The sequence below is a fragment of the Heterodontus francisci genome, chromosome 10 (assembly GCF_036365525.1).
Source record: "Heterodontus francisci isolate sHetFra1 chromosome 10, sHetFra1.hap1, whole genome shotgun sequence".
NCBI classification, from domain to species: domain Eukaryota; kingdom Metazoa; phylum Chordata; class Chondrichthyes; order Heterodontiformes; family Heterodontidae; genus Heterodontus; species Heterodontus francisci.
In genome coordinates, this window is record NC_090380.1 from 30,096,779 (window position 1) to 30,113,674 (window position 16,896).

The window sequence follows — 16,896 nt, forward strand, 5'->3', positions numbered from 1 at the left end:
TTTTAGAGATCCTCTAAAGTTGCTGTTGGGGTCCAAACCTTTCATGATATAAGGGGCTTTCAAACAAAATTCTACAGTGCTAACTGTACATCCATTTGCTCAACATTGGTGAATACATTCCAGATGTTGTTGCTCAAGCTGCGGCTCCTCAGTCTTTCTTCCAGGTCCAGGAGCCTTGGTTTGCTTACCCTGGGACTTTAGCTTGTCCTTTGAGTCTAACTTTTGCCTTGTTAACATCGAATTCCTGTACTGTCACTCTGTTAACATGGTTTTCAGCAAATTCTATCACCTTAAGTTTGAAGTCTGCCGTAGAACTTGCTCTTTTTTCTGCCATGTTAAAGGTTAGTACAAAGAATGCTGCATTTTGAGTGTCACATGCAACGTTTGATCAATTGATAAATGTATGGAAGACGGCTGCTCAGAAAACTAGGGTGGGAATGGACTTTTTAGGTAATGGCTCTAATTTTACATATTCATATTTCAATTTAGCATTATTTATTTTGCCTTATTGCTGTATTTGATTGCGGGGTGAGCAAAAAATAAAACTTAAATGCATTTCTTTCCAGTATAGACACAGCCAAAAGAAATGCATTCCGTCAAGATTTTTTTTTTAGGAGGAAAAAGCGCCAAATAAAAGAGTGGAGAAGACTGAGGGGGGAAGACAATTTTTAGTTGAAAATATTATGCAAAGTAAGCTGCAGCATTTTGCATTTTTTACAGTCACTTTACATTGATGCAAAAGCATTCTATGCTAATTTGGGATCAAACTCTTTAGCTGAGTCAGGTTTCCTCACTACTTTTGTCAATAAAGGGTTACTTTGACCACAGCATTGTAAAAGTTTACATGAATATTATACATGGTGATATGGCAAATTTGATTTTTCTTTATGAAAGTCTAGGCGCTTATTATATTTGGGGCTTATTACAGTCAGAAAATGATGATAATTAAAGTACAGAGATAATCCGCAAAATATAAGTGTGAACCTAAAACTGAATTAACATTCACAGAGATACACAAGTGATTGAAACCTCTGGGACCTCCCCACCAATTATGGTAGGGATGAAGGCTGTATATGAAAATCATTGTATCTGTGATTATACATGTGCGTGTGCACACCTGTGTATACGTGGCCAGTCTGTAACTCCACCTGCCAATCTCCTTGCATCTAAATTCCCCAATTTCTCCAGTGAGAAATGCCAGGCTACATGTCCATAGGCATCGGTGGCTCTTCCATTCTTTGGTCACACTTCCCGTGAGCCTGGCCAGTAAATGGTGGTAGACTATTCATCAACAGGGGGTCGTCGTGACCAAAATAGTCCTCACCCAATATTTATAGTTGTAACTCTGGCTGATTTTCTTTTCATGGCCCTGGCCTTAGCTGACATCAGCTACTTGACCTCCACTAATGATACAATTTTGGATCTCTGCTCTGATTTACACCAGTATCACAATAGATTGTGCATTTACATACTGTGCCATCGATAGAGCTATCTTTCCACTAGATCAGCATACAAATGGGTTGCCCACGTTATTATTCTGTATGGAAAGAAGCACTTGTTATTATGAAAGGAGACCACAACTAGAGGCCATAAATACAAGCTAGTCACCAATGAATCCAATTGGCCATTCAGGAGAAACTTCTTTGCTCGACGTGTGGAACTTGCTACCACACGGAGTGGTTGAGGCATTGATGCATTTAAGGGGAAGCAAGATAAGAAGGATATATGGATGGGGTTAGATGAACAGGGTTGGGAGGAGGCTCATGTGAAGCATAAATGTTGGCATAGACCAGTTCCGCCCAATAGCTTGTTTCTGTACTATAGATTCGATGTACTTCTCTGTAATATGTAATATTCTAAACACCACATCATGAAGAGCAATTCTTAACTATCCACATTGTGCTTCCTGTTAAGAGCAGGCCTAGTCTATGCACGAGTGACCAAACATAAATTGGTTTACTGCTTTGGCAAATCTCTTTGCTCTGTTCACATTCCTGATCTTCCTGTGACTCACTTGCCTTATATTCTCACTTCAACTTTTCCCTCTTTGATCTCCTACACTGCTCCATGCAAGCTCGTGCAAACTTCAGCAACTCAATTGGCTATTCCTCCTTGGCTTATTATAGCCCTCCAGTTTGAACATTGGCTTTTGCAAGTTTAAACCTCAGCTATTCCTCCCTGTTTTTCCTGCCAATTTCTCTCATTCAAATTCTGGTCAATTGAAATTTTCATGGCTGACATTGATAGTTTTATGCTGGGTTAAGATATCAAGGGATCTGGATTAGAGGTGGGTAAATGGAGTTGAGATTCAGATCAGCCATGATCTGATTGAATGGTGGGACAGTCTCGAGGGCTGAATGGTCTGTCCCAGTTCCTATGTTCTTTGGTTCCTTCCATTTTGAAGCATTTAACTTGCTGATGTCTTTCCACAGTCTGACTGAGGTGGCCTTTCTGTATATTATCGAGAATTTTATGCTTCTTTCTAAAATTCCCTTCAAAAAGTAAGAAAGAAATGCAGGTCTAATCTAAACTGCACATCGACACTGTCTGGTAAACAAGGTGCAATATACCCTATAAACATACAGTGAACAAGATGCAATATACTCTGTACAATGTACAGTATGCAAGGTGTAATATACACTATACAATGTACTGTATACAAGGTGCAATATGCACTTTACAAGGTACAGAATGCAAGGTGCATTATACACCATACAAGGTACAGTGTGTAAGGTGCAATATGCATTTTACAAGGTCCATCTAATTTACCTTTTGCCATTCTGTTAGTTACCTAATCTAATGATAATAGAGTTGCTGACTAATCATAGCAATCAATCTATCAAGGAATCCACGACAGACCCAAAAGTGAGGCAAAGAAAACCTGTCCTAGAAGTAATTTCTAACACTGCTGTCTGAAGCCACATTGACTGTGTTGGTGAGGGAGGACGTTCACCTGCTACTACCTCAGTGAGGTGTACTGTCTGCAGGCAGGAAGCCCAGGAGCTTAACCTTTCAGTTCAGGGAACGCGCAAACCTCCCTGTACATGGATGACGTCGCCGTCTTCTGCTCGGATCCGCTGTCCATGCGCAGACTGATGAGCATCTGCGACCAGTTCGAACTGGCATCGGGAGCCAAAGTTAACCACGGCAAGAGCGAGGCCATGTTCTTTGGGAACTGGGCTGACCGATCATTTGTCCCCTTCACCGTCAGGTCAGATGACCTGAAGGTGCTGGGGATATGGTTCGGAAGGGCCGGGGCGTGCACCAAAACTTGGGAGGAGTGAGTAGCCAAGGTACAACAAAAGTTGAGCATGTGGGGGCAGCGATCTCTCTCCATTGTGGGTAAGAACCTGGTCATCAGGTGCGAGGCGCTCACGTTGTTGCTGTACGTGGCGCAGGTCTGGCCCATACCCCACTCCTGCGCTGTGGCAGTCACCCGAGCCATTTTCCGCTTCATCTGGGGATCTAAAATGGACCGGGTCCGGAGGGACACGATGTTCAAATCTCTGGATAAGGGCGGGAAAAATGTACCCAACGTGGCCCTCATCCTGATGACCACCTTCGTGTGCGGCTGCATCAAGCTGTGTGTAGATCTCCAGTACGCAAACTCCGTGTCACTACGTGCTGAGGTTCTATCTGTCCCCGGTGTTGCGAAGGATGGGCCTGGTCACATTGCCGCGGAACGCTCCATGCAGTTGGACCATGCCGTACCACCTATCCTTCGTGGAGCAATTTCTGCGGGAAAACACCTTTGACCACCGGTCCATCAGGCAGTGGTCTGCACGGAATGTACTCAAGACCCTACGGGAAAAGGAGACGGTGGATCCTGTCGGATGGTTCCCCGAGCAGACCATCAAAGTCATTTGGCGGAATGCCTCATCACCAGAACTTTCAAACAAGCACCAAGTCGTAGCTTGGCTGGTGGTGAGAAGGGCCCGCCCCGTCAGATCCTTCATGCACGCCTGAAGTCTTGCCCCCTCCGCGCAATGCCCCTGCGGTGGCTGTGGTGGGGAAGAGATGGTTGCCCACCTCCTCCTGGAATGTGTCTTTGCAAAGCAGGTGTGGAAAGAGATGCAGTGGTTTTTGTCGAGGTTCATCCCAAGCAGCTCTGTAAAACAGGAGTCTGTGCTCTACGGGCTGTTCCCAGGGACGCACACCGAGACAAACATCAACTGCTGCTGGAAGACTATCAATTCGGTGAAAGACGCCCTTTGGTCTGTCCGAAATTTGCTGGTCTTCCAGCGCAAAGAGTTGTCCACCACCGAATGTTGCAGACTGGCACATTCCAAGGTCCAGGACTACGTGCTGAGGGACGCACTAAAGCTTGGGGCAGCCGCAGCAAAGGCTCAATGGGGAAAGACCACAGTGTAAGGTCCCCCCACCAAGCTGAACTGAGGGGCTGGATCCATGGGAAACGCCTCGAACTGTATCGGAAAAATTTTCATTTGCTGTAAAATGTAAAAATGTTAATGGCATGACAAATGTGAAATGGAAGGGTTGTGAGGCAACTCATGATTGTTTTGAAGGAAACTGATTTCCCTTGCAATGTTTGTATTTTTTGGTGCTGTTTGAAACTATTTGGCAATGTAATTTTTACAGATTTTTATGAATAAAGTATATTTTGGAAATTAAAAAAAAAGTTCAGGGAACGCTCAATGGGGAAAGACCACTGTGTAAGGTCCCCCCACCAAGCTGAACTGAGGGGCTGGATCCATGTGAAACCCCTCGAACTGTATCAGGAAAATTTTTATGTGCTGTAAAATGTATATGGCATGAAAAATGAAATGGAAGGGTGGTGAGGCAACTCACTCCTGTATTGAAGGAAACTGATCTCCTTCGCTCTGTTTGTATTTTTTGACTTGGTGCTGTTTGGAACTGTTTTGTCATGTATTTTTTCCAGATTTTTATGAATAAAGTATATCTTGAAAATAAAAAAAAAGTTCAGGGAATCACAACAGTCGCTATTGTTCTGGAACTTGTTGATTTTATATATATAATATATATGATGAAACATCTGTCACCAATCACAATGATTTGGAAAGGATTTAGCTCCTTTTACAACTCAATGTAAATTCTTGACTTGTGCACATGTCCACATCCTGAATGTTCATCCAAGATGATTACCAAAGGCAATTTATCCTTTCCTGAAAGTAGGCACAGTGAAGAGGGAAGGGGTGGAGTTATATATTTTGTTCCTGAGAATGCACTTAATAGTAAGCATTAGATTTTGAGACAGAACTGAGAACTCTTGTTATTCAGTCAGCTTAGATTGCGGCATTCTTCCAATAGTTTATAGAAATGATTGAGGATCGGTACTTCAGACATTCTGCTGAATCATGGTCTTGTACATTATGGAATGAGTGAAAAATAAAGTGTCACAGACAAGTTGAAATCATTTCAAATTTTTGGGAATGATTCAGGTTATTCAAACCCTGCCTTACACATTGAAATGTGTCTCAGACTAATGGTTGCTTAAGACTAAATCTCACATCACACATTGTGTAAGCAGACAAAATCTTGCTTTGGTCAAAGAAACTGCATGGCATAAGGCACTGATAAAGCTAGTTTTAATTGTAAACATTTGAAAGCAACGGTAATTAAAGGCATTTCCTTTCAGGTTTCTGTCAAAGATAGTAGGATACCACATAAGTGGGCAAAATAATTTTGTCAATCCAAATAAAAGTTCTAACCCGAATGAAAAGGTTATCAGAACCAAGTATTACATTTGGTATGTGGTCATTGGAGCCCTAGAATATGGAATGCTTATTCAAGGGGTTATTGAAGCCAACAGCCAGAGAACTGTCTGGTCTAGCCTTCGACCAATCACTGATTACTTACTCATCAGTGCTCAAGAAACTTTATCCTTGGGTTTCAGGAACGGTTGCTGTGCGCATACCTTCCTTCCAATCCTTTGTACTGTCACTCCTGTTACTTTTCCCAAATGACTCTCCTCTGACTTTCAAACTTAATGAAACCCCTGTTGAGTGGGAAGAGGTAGGGGGGATGGGGCTTGGAATTAAGTCACTGACAGACTGGTCTTTGAAGTAGCCGAAGAATCTCCTGTTGGCTACGGGTAGATGAAATTAAACTCAGCACTAAGACAAACGAGCAATCAAGCTGAAATATGTGGAAGTTTAAGAAATACAAGTGTAGAACAATGCCTGAGACCAAGGGACAAAACAACAGTTGTGTTAGTTTCAAAATGATGCAAAGATGACAGCTGGCGAATTGAAAAAAAAAGTACCAGGCTGCATTATTCACACAAGTATTGAAAGATTCAGCTAAGGTAGGTTGTTGTGCTCCAGTATTCCTTTACATAAAGAAAGAACTTGCATTTATATAGTGCCTCTCACAACCTCGTGACATCCCAAAGTGCTTTATAGCCAATGAAGTAATGTAGGAAATATGGCAACTAATTTCTGCACAGCTAGTTCCCACAAACAGCAATGTTATAATGACAAGTAAGCTGGTTTAGTGATGTTGATTGGTTAAATATTGGCTAGGATACCAGGAGAACTCCCCTGTTATTCTTCGAATAGAGCCATGGGTCTTTTATGTCCACCTGAGAGGAAAGATAGGGTCTTATCTGTATCTTATCTGAATGTGGCCATGCCGCACTGGAGTGTCAGCCTAGTTACATACTCAAGACCCTCAACCAAAATTGTAAAAAAGACAGATTATCTGTTCATTTATCTCATTGCTGTTGGTGAGATGCCGCTGTGCACAAATTGACTGCCGTGTTTTCTACATTACAGCAGTGACCATATTTTAAACCTGTACATTCCCACAATTTTATCAGCAGCTTGTAAATCATGATGAAAAATGGTCATTCTACTGTTTTCTAAATGAGAAGAAAATCCAGCACCATCTGCGCAACCGGATATTGAATGGTTGGATTTAGTATTTGTATAAAAAACCCAACTCTATTTCCAACATTTCATCCATCCTGACTGATTTTAAAAAATTACAAATATATCCACTCGTGGATCTGGATCGGATATTTAGTTGTTATCAGTTAGGTAGGACTAGGAAAGAAGTTCTCTGAGGGAATATGAGCAGCTAGTGGCTAAATTAAAAAGCAGAGCCACAAACGTAATCATCTCTGGATTATAACTGAGTCACGAGCAAATTGGCATAAGGTAAATAAGATAAGAGAATTGAATGCACGGCTCAAAGATTGGTATGCGCAAAATGGGTGTCGATTCAAGGGACAGGACCGGACCCGATTTCCTCACAGGGACATTTGCTAGTGCTGTTGGGGGGGATTTAAACTAGAATAGCAGGGGGATGGAAAGCTGAGTGGGGAGACTGAGCAGGAGGAAACAAGGATAGAAACTAAAGACAGGAAACAAAAAGGCAAAAGTGGAAGGCATAGAAATCAAGGGCAAGAATAGGGCCATAGTGCGAAATAATGTTAAGATGACAAAGAATGTTAAAAAGACAAGCCTAAAGGCATTGTGTTTCAATACGCCGAATATTTGCAGTAAGGTAGGCGAATTAACCATGCAAATAGATGTAAATGGATACTATATAGTTGTGATTACGGAGTCATGGCTGCAGGGTGACCAAGGATGGGAACTGAACATCCAGGGGTATTCAATATTTAGGAAGGACAGGCAAAAAGGGAAAGGAGGTGGAGTAGCGTCATTAGTAAAAGAGGAAATCAATACAATAGTGAGGAAAGATATTAGCTCAGACAATCCTGACGTGGAACCTGTATGGGTGGAGCTAAGAAATACCAAGGGGCAGAAAATATTGGTGGGGGTTGTATATAGACCCCCAAACAGCAGTGGTGGTGTAGAGGATGGCATTAAACAGGAAATTAGAGACGCATGCAAATATGGTGCAACTGTAATTAAGGGTGATTTTAATCTGCATATAGATTGGGAAAACCAAATTAGCAATAATACTGTAGAGGAGAAATTCCTGGAGTGTATACGTGATGGTTTTTTGGACCAATATGTTGAAGAACCAACTAGAGAACAGGTCATCCTAGACTGGGAATTGTGTAATGGGAAAGGATCCGTTAACAATCTTGTTGTGCGGGGTCCCTTGGGGAAGAGCAACCATAACATGATAGAATTCTTCATTAAGATGGAGAGTGAGAGAGTTGATTCCAAGACTAAGGTCCTGAATCTAAGTAAAGGAAACTATGAAGGTATGAGGCGTGAGTTGGCTATGATAGATTGGGGAATGTTATTTAAAGAGTTGACAGTGGATAGGCAATGGCTAGCATTTAAAAAGTGCATGGATGAATTACAACAATTGCTCATTCCTGTCTGGTGCAAAAATAAAACAGGAAGGCTCAACCGTGGCTTACAAAAGAAATTAGGGAGAGTGTTAGATCCAAGGAGAAGAAATATAAAATGGCCAGAACAAGCAGCAAACCTGAGGATTGGGAGCAGTTTAGAATTCAGCAAAGGAGCACAAAGAGATTGATTAAGAAGGGGAAAATAGAGTATGAGAATAAGCTTGCAGAGAACATAGAAACTGACTGTAAAAGCTTCTATAGATATGTGAAGAGAAAAAGATTAGTGAAGACAAATGTGGGTCCCTTACAGTCAGAAATGGGGGAATTTATAATGGAAACAAAGAAATGGCAGACCAATTAAATACATATTTTGGTTCTGTCTTCACAAGACACAAATTACTTCCCAGAAATGTTGGGGAACATAGGGTTTAGTGAGGAGGAACTGTATGAAATCAGTATTAGTAGGCAAATGGTGTTAGGGAAATTGATGGGACTGAAGGCTGACAAATCCCCAGGGTCTGATAATCTACATCCCAGAGCACTTATGGAAGTGGCCCTAGAAATAGTAGATGCATTGCTGGTCATTTTTCAAAATTCCATAGACTCTGGAACAGTTCCAACGGATTGGAGGGTAGCTAATGTAACCCCACTATTTAAAAAAGGGAGGTAGGGAGAAAACAGGGAATTCATCAGTAGTGGGGAAAATGCTAAAGTCCATTATAAAAGATGTAATAGCAGAGCATTTGGAAAACAATGACAGGATCGGGCAAAGTCAACATGGATTTACAAAAGGGAAATCATGCTTGACAAATCTACTGGAATGTTTTGAGGATGTAACTAGTAGAATAGATAAGGGAGAACCAGTGGATGTGGTCTATTTGGACTTTCAGTAGGCTTTCGATAAGGTCCCACATAAGAGATTAGCGTGCAAACTTAAAGCACATGGGATTGGGGGTAAGGTACTGACATGGATAGAGAACTGGTTGGCAGGCAACAAAGAGTAGGAATAAACGGGTCTTTTAAACGGGTCTTTTTCCGAGTGGCAGGCCGTGACTAGTGGAGTATCGCAGGGACCAGTGCTAGGACCCCAGCTATTCACAATATATAGTAATGATATAGATGAGGGAATTAAATGTAATATATCCAAGTTTGCAGACGACACAAAGCTGGGTGGGAGTGTGAGCTGTGAGGAGGATGCAGAGAAGCTCCAGTGTGATTTGGACAGGTTGAGTGAGTGAGCAAATACATGTCAGTATAATGTGGATAAATGTGAGGTTATCCACTTTGGTGGCAAAAACGGAAAGGCAGATTATCTAAACAGCGCTAGATTGGAAAAGGGGGAGATGCAGTGAGCCCTGGGTGTCCTTGTGCACCAGTCGCTGAAAGTAAGCGCGCAGGTGCAGCAGGCAGTTAAGAAGGCAAATGGTATGTTGGCCTTCTTAGTGAGAGGGTTTGAGTACAGGAGCAAGGATGTCTTGCTGCAATTATACAAGGCCTTGGTGAGACCACATCTGGAGTATTGTGTGCAGTTTTGGTCTCCTTATCTGAGGAAGGGTGTTCTTGCTATGAAGTGAGTGCAGCGAAGGTTCACCAGACTGATTCCTGGGATGGCAGGACTGACGTACGAAGAGAGATTGGATCGATTAGGCTTGTATTTGCTAGAGTTTAGAAGAATGAGAGGGGATCTCCTAGAAACCTACAAAATTCTAACAAGACTGGACAGACTAGATGCAGGAAGGATGTTCCCAATGGCGAGGGAGTCCAGGACCAGGGGTCACAGTCTAAGGATAAGGGGTAAGCCATTTAGGACTGAGATGAGGAGAGATTTCTTTCACCCAGAGGGTGGTGAACCTGTGGAATTCTCTACCACAGAAAGCAGTTGAGGCCAAATCATTAAATATATTCAAGAAAGAGTTAGATATAGTTCTAAGCTAATGGGATCAAGGGATACAGGGAGAAAGCGGGAACAGGTTACTGAGTTTGGATGATCAGCCATGATCGTATTGAATGGCAGAGCAGGCTCGAAGGGCCGAATGGCCTACTCCTGCTCCTATTTTTCTATGTTTCTGTGATACTGGCACCAGTACTGGGGAAAGAGTGAGCTGTACCATTGGAATAGCCTTCACCTGAACCATGCTGGGCCAGTGTCCTGCTGAATTGTATACTTGGGTTGTAGAGAGGGCTTTAAACTAAATAGGTTTGGGGTGGGGAGGGGGAGGGGAAATTTAGAAAGTTAACGAGAAAGGACAAGGCAATAGTGCAGGGTAGCGATACGGCTAATGATGACCAGAGTGTGACAGGAAGGGACAGAGTGTACAAACATAAGAGTGTAGCAGCAAATAAGGTCAGAGTAGGGAAAATGGTAAAAAGATAAAATTAAAGACTCTTTATCTGAATGCACACAGCATTCATAACAAGATAGATGAATCGATAGCACAAATAAAAATGATATGATAGCCATTACAGAGCTGTGATTGCAAAGTGACCAAGGTTGGGAACTAAATGTTCAAATGTATTTGACGTTTCGGAAGGATAAGAAGAAAGGAAAAGGAGATGGGGTAGCTCTGTTAATAAAGGATGAGATCAGTACAGTAGTGAGAAATGGCCTTGGCTCAAAAGATTAAGATATAGAATCTGTTTGGATGGAGATAAGAAATAGCAAAGGAAAGAAGTCACTGGTGAGAGTAGTTTATAGGCCCCTTAACAGTAGCTACACTGGAGGACAGAATATAACTCAAGAAATAATGGGGGCTTGTAAGAAAGGTACTGCAATAATTGTGGGAGATTTTAATCTTCATATTGATTGGACTAATCAAATTGGTAATGGCAGCCTGGAGGATGAGTTCATAGAGTATATTAGGGACAGTTTCTTAGAGCAATACTTTCTGGAACCACCCCGGGAGCAGGCGACTTTAGATCTGGTAATGCGTAATGAGACAGGATTAATACATTTTCTCATCATAAAGAATCCTCCAGGCAGGAGTGATCATAACATGATTGAATTTCACATTCAGTTTGAGGGTGAGAAGTTTGGGTCTGAAACTAGTGTCTTAAACATAAATAAAGGCAATTACGAGGGTATGAAGACTCAGCTGACTAAAGTGGACTGGGAAAATAAGTTAAAAGGTAAGACGGTAGAGAAGCAGTGGCAGACATTTAAGGAGATATTTCATAACTCTCAACAAAGATATATTCTATTGAGAAAGAAATACTCTATGAGAAAAATGCACCATTCTTGGCTAACTAAGGAACTTAAGGATGTTATCAAATTGAAAGAAAAGGTGTACTATGGTGCAAAGGTTAGTGGTAGGTCAGAAGATTGGGAAACTTTTAGAAACCAGCAAAGGATGACAAAAAAATAAAGAGGGAGAAATGAGAGTATGAGAGTAAACTAGCAAGAAATATAAAAACATACACAAAAAGCTTTGACAAATATATAAAAAGGAAAAGAGTAGCTAAAGTAAGTTCCCTTAGAGAATGAGACTGGGGAATTAATAATGGGAAACAAGGAAATGGCACAGACTTTGAACAAGTATTTTATATTTGTCTTCAAAGTAGAAAACCCAAAAAGCATCCCAAGAACAGCAGAAAATCAGGAGGCAAAAGGGAGGGGGGAATTTAAAACAATCACCATCACTAGAGAAACAGTACTACAAAGACTAATGGGACTAAAGGCTGACAAGTCCCCTGGACTTGATGGCCTGCATCCTAGGGTCTCACAAGAAATGGCTGCAGAGATAGTGGATGCATTTGTGGTAATCTTCCAAAATTCCTCTATTCAAGATATGGGGGACGGGGGTGGGGTGGTGGTGGGTGAGGGGGGGTGGGGTGGTGGTGGGTGAGGAGGGGGTGGGGCGCGGGTGGTGGTTGCGACTGAAAGCAGGAAACTATAGGTCACTTGGCATAACATCTGTCATTGGGAAAATGCTAGAAACCATTATTAAGGAAGTAGTAGTAGGACATTTAGAATATCATAATGCAATCAGGCAGAGTCAACATGGCTTTATGAAGGGGAAATCATGTCTGTCATGCAGGACCCCACCTGCCAAGAATGAGGCATACATTATTCCACCACATGAACATTAAAACTTAAAATTGTGACTGGGAAGAAAAGAGGGCCTATCACAAGGAATTGCCAGGCCCCTCGCTGGAAAGACCTTTTTTGCACACTAGCAGACGGTGTTGGAACAAAGGAACCAGTCCCTGCTCTCCAATACACAGAAGATGTGGTCAGACCAGTTTAGTCACATGACTAACTGGCTGTTTGAATTTGAACTTGCCACAGAATGTTTGAAGCTCAGAAAGCTGTTTGCTCCTGGACTGAGAAGATCTCTCTCCTGTCTGCTCCCATCTCTTTGTCACAGAACTGAAGACCCATTGAAGACACATAAACCCCAAGAGAGAAAAGTCTCCTACAGTGAACAAGGTTTAAGAAGAATACTGGGACCCAACGAAAAGCAAGATTACCTACAAAAGGACTACAGCAAGCTCAATGCACAGTAACAAGAAACTCTTCTGATATTGCCTCAAACCTCTCCATTTTATTTTTCTTCTGCTCTTTTCTGTCCCTATTTGCATGTGCGTATCGTGTATGCATGCTAGCATAAATAAATAAATAAGTAGCATGAGGGTAAAGCATGGACTTCAGTAAGGCTTTTGCTAAGGTCCCGCATGGGAAATTGGTCAATAAGGTAAGAGCCCATGGGATCCAGGGCAATTTGGCAAATTGGATCCAAAATTGGCTTATTGGCAGGAGACAGAAGGTGATGATCAAGGGTTGTTTTTGCAAGTGGAAGCCTGTGACCAGTGGTGTACCGCAGGGATTGGTGCTCGGACCCTTGCTGTGTGTAGTGTACATTAATGATTTAGACATGAATATAGGAAGTATGATCAGTAAGTTCGCAGAGGACACGAAAATTGGTGGTATCGTAAATATGAGGAGGAAAGCCTTAGATTACAGGACGATATAGATGGTCTGTTACGATGGGCAGAGCAGTGGCAAATGGAACTTAATCCTGAGAAGTGTGAGGTGATACATTTTGGGAGGACTAACAAGGCAAGGGAATGTACAATGGATGGTAGGACTCTAGGAAGTACAGAGGGTCAGAGGGACCTTGGTGTACTTGTCCATAGATCACTGAAGGCAGCAGCACAGGTAGATAAGGTGGATAGGAAGGCATATGAGATACTTGCCTTTATTAGCCAAGGCATAGAATATAAGAGCAGGGAGGTTATGATGGAGCTGTATAAACTGCTAGTTAGGCCACAGCTGGAGTACTGTGTACAAGTCTGGTCGCCACACTATAGGAAGGATGTGATTGCTCTGGAGAGGGTGCAGAGGAGATTCCCCAGGATGTTGCCTGGACTGGAGCATTTCAGCTATGAAGAGAGACTGAAAATGCTAGGGTTGTTTTACTTAGAGCAGAGAAGACTGAGGGGAGACCTAATTGAGGTATACAAAATTATAAGGGGCATAGAAAGAGTAGATAGGAAGAAACGTTTTCCCTTAGCGGAGGTGTCAATAAACAGGGAGCATAGATTTAAGGTAAGGGGCAGGAGGTTTAGAGGGTATTTGGGGAAACAGTTTTTCACCCAGACGGTGGTTGGAATCTGGAACACACAGTCTGAAGGGGTGGTAGAGGGAGGAACCCTCACAACATTTAAGAAATATTTAGATGAGCACTTGAAATGCCGTAGAAGACAAGGCTACGGGCCAAGTGCTGGAAAATGGGATTAGAATAGATAGGTGCTTGATGGCCAGCACAGACACGATGGACCGAAGGGCTTGTTTCTGTGCTGTATAACTCACTGACACTATGAATCTATGGGGCGCGGCGTGTATCCGTAGATATTAACCGCATTAGAGTTTAAGTTTAAGGTTTAATAAATTTCACTTTTCTTCTTTAAACCTGAGAAAACCTGGTTGTGCTGATTTCTTTGCCTTATGATTGGAAAGTGGTGAAAAAGGATTCACTAGGGGGGAGCAAGGATTCACCAAGGGGGAGCTCAAAACACTGTGTTTAAAATTAAACCCTGTTACAATAAGACCAGGTGAAGTCTGTTAAAAGACCCCTAGACACCTTTCTCACCTGGTCGTGAATCGCTTTACAAATTTATTAGAGTTCTTTGAGAATGTAACAAGCAGGTTGGATAAAGGGGAACCAGTATATGCAGCGAGATGTAGTGTGTTTGGATATCCAAAAAGCATTCGATAAGATGCCACATAAAACGTTACTACACAAGATAAGATATCATGGTGTTGGGGATAACATATTAGCATTGAATGTGGATTGGTTAACTAACAGGAAACAGAGTTGGGATAATTGGGGCATTTTGAGGTTGGCAAACCATAACCAGTGGAGTGCCCCAGGGATTAGTGCTGGGGCCTCAACTATTTATAATCTATATTAATGACTTGGATGAAGGGACCAAATGTATTGTAGTCAAATTTGCAGACGATACAAAGATAGATAGGAAAGCAAGTTGTGAGAAGGTCACAAAGGGCCGGATCTTGTGCTCGTCTGGAAGGTGGGTTTCGTGGCTGGGGGTGCAGCTGGAGAATCAGAGCAGAATTGCTCACCACAGATCCTGATGCCATGATCCCTGGTTCTGATCTTCCTGGCAGCGGGATGGACTGACAACAACCTTCCCGCACAAAGGCCAACTGAGGCCCTTAAGTGGCCTATTAACAGCAAAGTAAGGGCTTCTTCGTTGAGATCTACCAGAGGTAGATGTCTTGTAAAATGGGGCACCCTCTCTGTGGGGTTGGGGAGTGTATCTCTTTCGTGAGCAATTTGTGACCCACAGAGGACACCCCACCTGGGATCAACTGAACCCCCTGGGACTCACCCTGGATCGAATGACCATCACCCCAGCCCCCTGAAAAACTTGATATCTCATTTCTCCTGAAAAGCCTGCCAGACTAATTCTTGACACTGTCTGAAAAGAACTGCTCCAGAAAGATCCCAGTGATAGCCGTCCATGCGTATTTGGGATGCCAGAATAAAGGGAGAAATGATATAATTCCAAAACTTCTCCTTTTCCTTCAATAATTAACAAGTATTTGGCCTGAGTATTCATTTTTGATTTTTTGTTAAAAGACCTCTGCAGACAAAACCTCTATTTTTTCTTTAACCTGTGTGTGTGGCTAAGGTAGAAGGGAACTTTCATATTTCAATCTGTGTGTTAATGCTTTGCATCTTTACTGAATATGTCTTGTTTTATAATAAATTAATAATTTTGTTGTTTATTAATGAAACCTGGTTGGTGGATTTTATTCTGAAATAAAAAGAGTATATAATTGGCCATATTGGTAACTGGGTATACATTTAAATATACGTTGTGACCTGTGGAGATCTGGAAAGAGAGAAAGACAGTGCACTCCTCCTGCCTCGGTCGTAACATCATGTTTTAATTATGTTCATCTTTGTACAGCAAACCATTCTATCAACTCCAAACAATACATCATTAAAATTATATTATCCTGGTCATGCGGTATCTAATAATCAGATATCATGTCCATAAGGTGGAGTAATTTGTAGACAATACTGCATTTCACCATTTATTAAGCAAATTCACAGTCTACAACTGAATTATTCAAGGACCACACAAAACAGCTTTCCAATATATAATTTATGATGAAGGAAAACATTTTTTATTTGGCTGCCTACACTTATTTGTGGCTTCTTACTGCAATCTTTAGTATTCTATATTGTTTTTCATCAATAGGACAGGAAGTTTTGATAGCAGCTCCCCACTTATTGGCCTGTCAGCCTTTACTCAGTGTTGGCACTTTTGCCTGCTGAGTCACGAGATTGTGGGTTAAAGTCCCACTCCAGAGACTTGAGCACAAAATCTAAGCTGACACTCCAGTGAAATACTGCGGAAGTGCTTTTTTGTTTTGGATGAGATATTAAACCAGTCCTCTCAGGTGGATGTAAAAGATCCCATGGCATTATTCAAAGAAGAGCAGGACTGTTCCAAGTCACATGACCAGATGAGAAAGGGGCCGAGGGGTTCTCTCTCAGCCTTTTCCTAGTTTGACTGTAACAGCCTTTAATTTTTAAAAACACCGTGTTTTTAGCTTCCCCTCAGTGAATCTTTGTTCATTGCTCTCCAATTGTAATGGCAAAGACAGATTTTCTTAGATTTAAACAAAAAAGGTGGAAGTTGATTAACCTTAAAACTCTAATTCGGTTAAAACTACTAAAAATATGCGATGCGATCATGCCAGCATGCATAAGCGATAAACACACATGCTAGTAGAGACAGAAAAGGCAAAAGAATAAAACAATAAAGTTGGAGTTCATTTACTGTCTTTTGAGTTTGATGTAAAGTCTTTGATTGCAGTTCAATCTTGCTTGCTCGATGGAGCTCAGTGCACGCTTTCCAACTTTTTCAAATTTGGTTCGATGGTTTTCTGTCTTCTTGAAATCCAGTTGCAGTCTCTGTTTTTTGTGAGAGAGAGAGAGGGAGATGCTCTCCCTTCAAGTTCAGTTGCAGTCTGACCCAAACTGTTCTGTGAACACAATTCAAACCAAACCTGGGCCAGCAGGCCAGTCATGTAACTAGCTCTTTTTTTTTTGGGACAACCTGCCCAGGGAGTTTTGTGGATTCTTTCAATCTTTGTAGACATACTCAGTAGG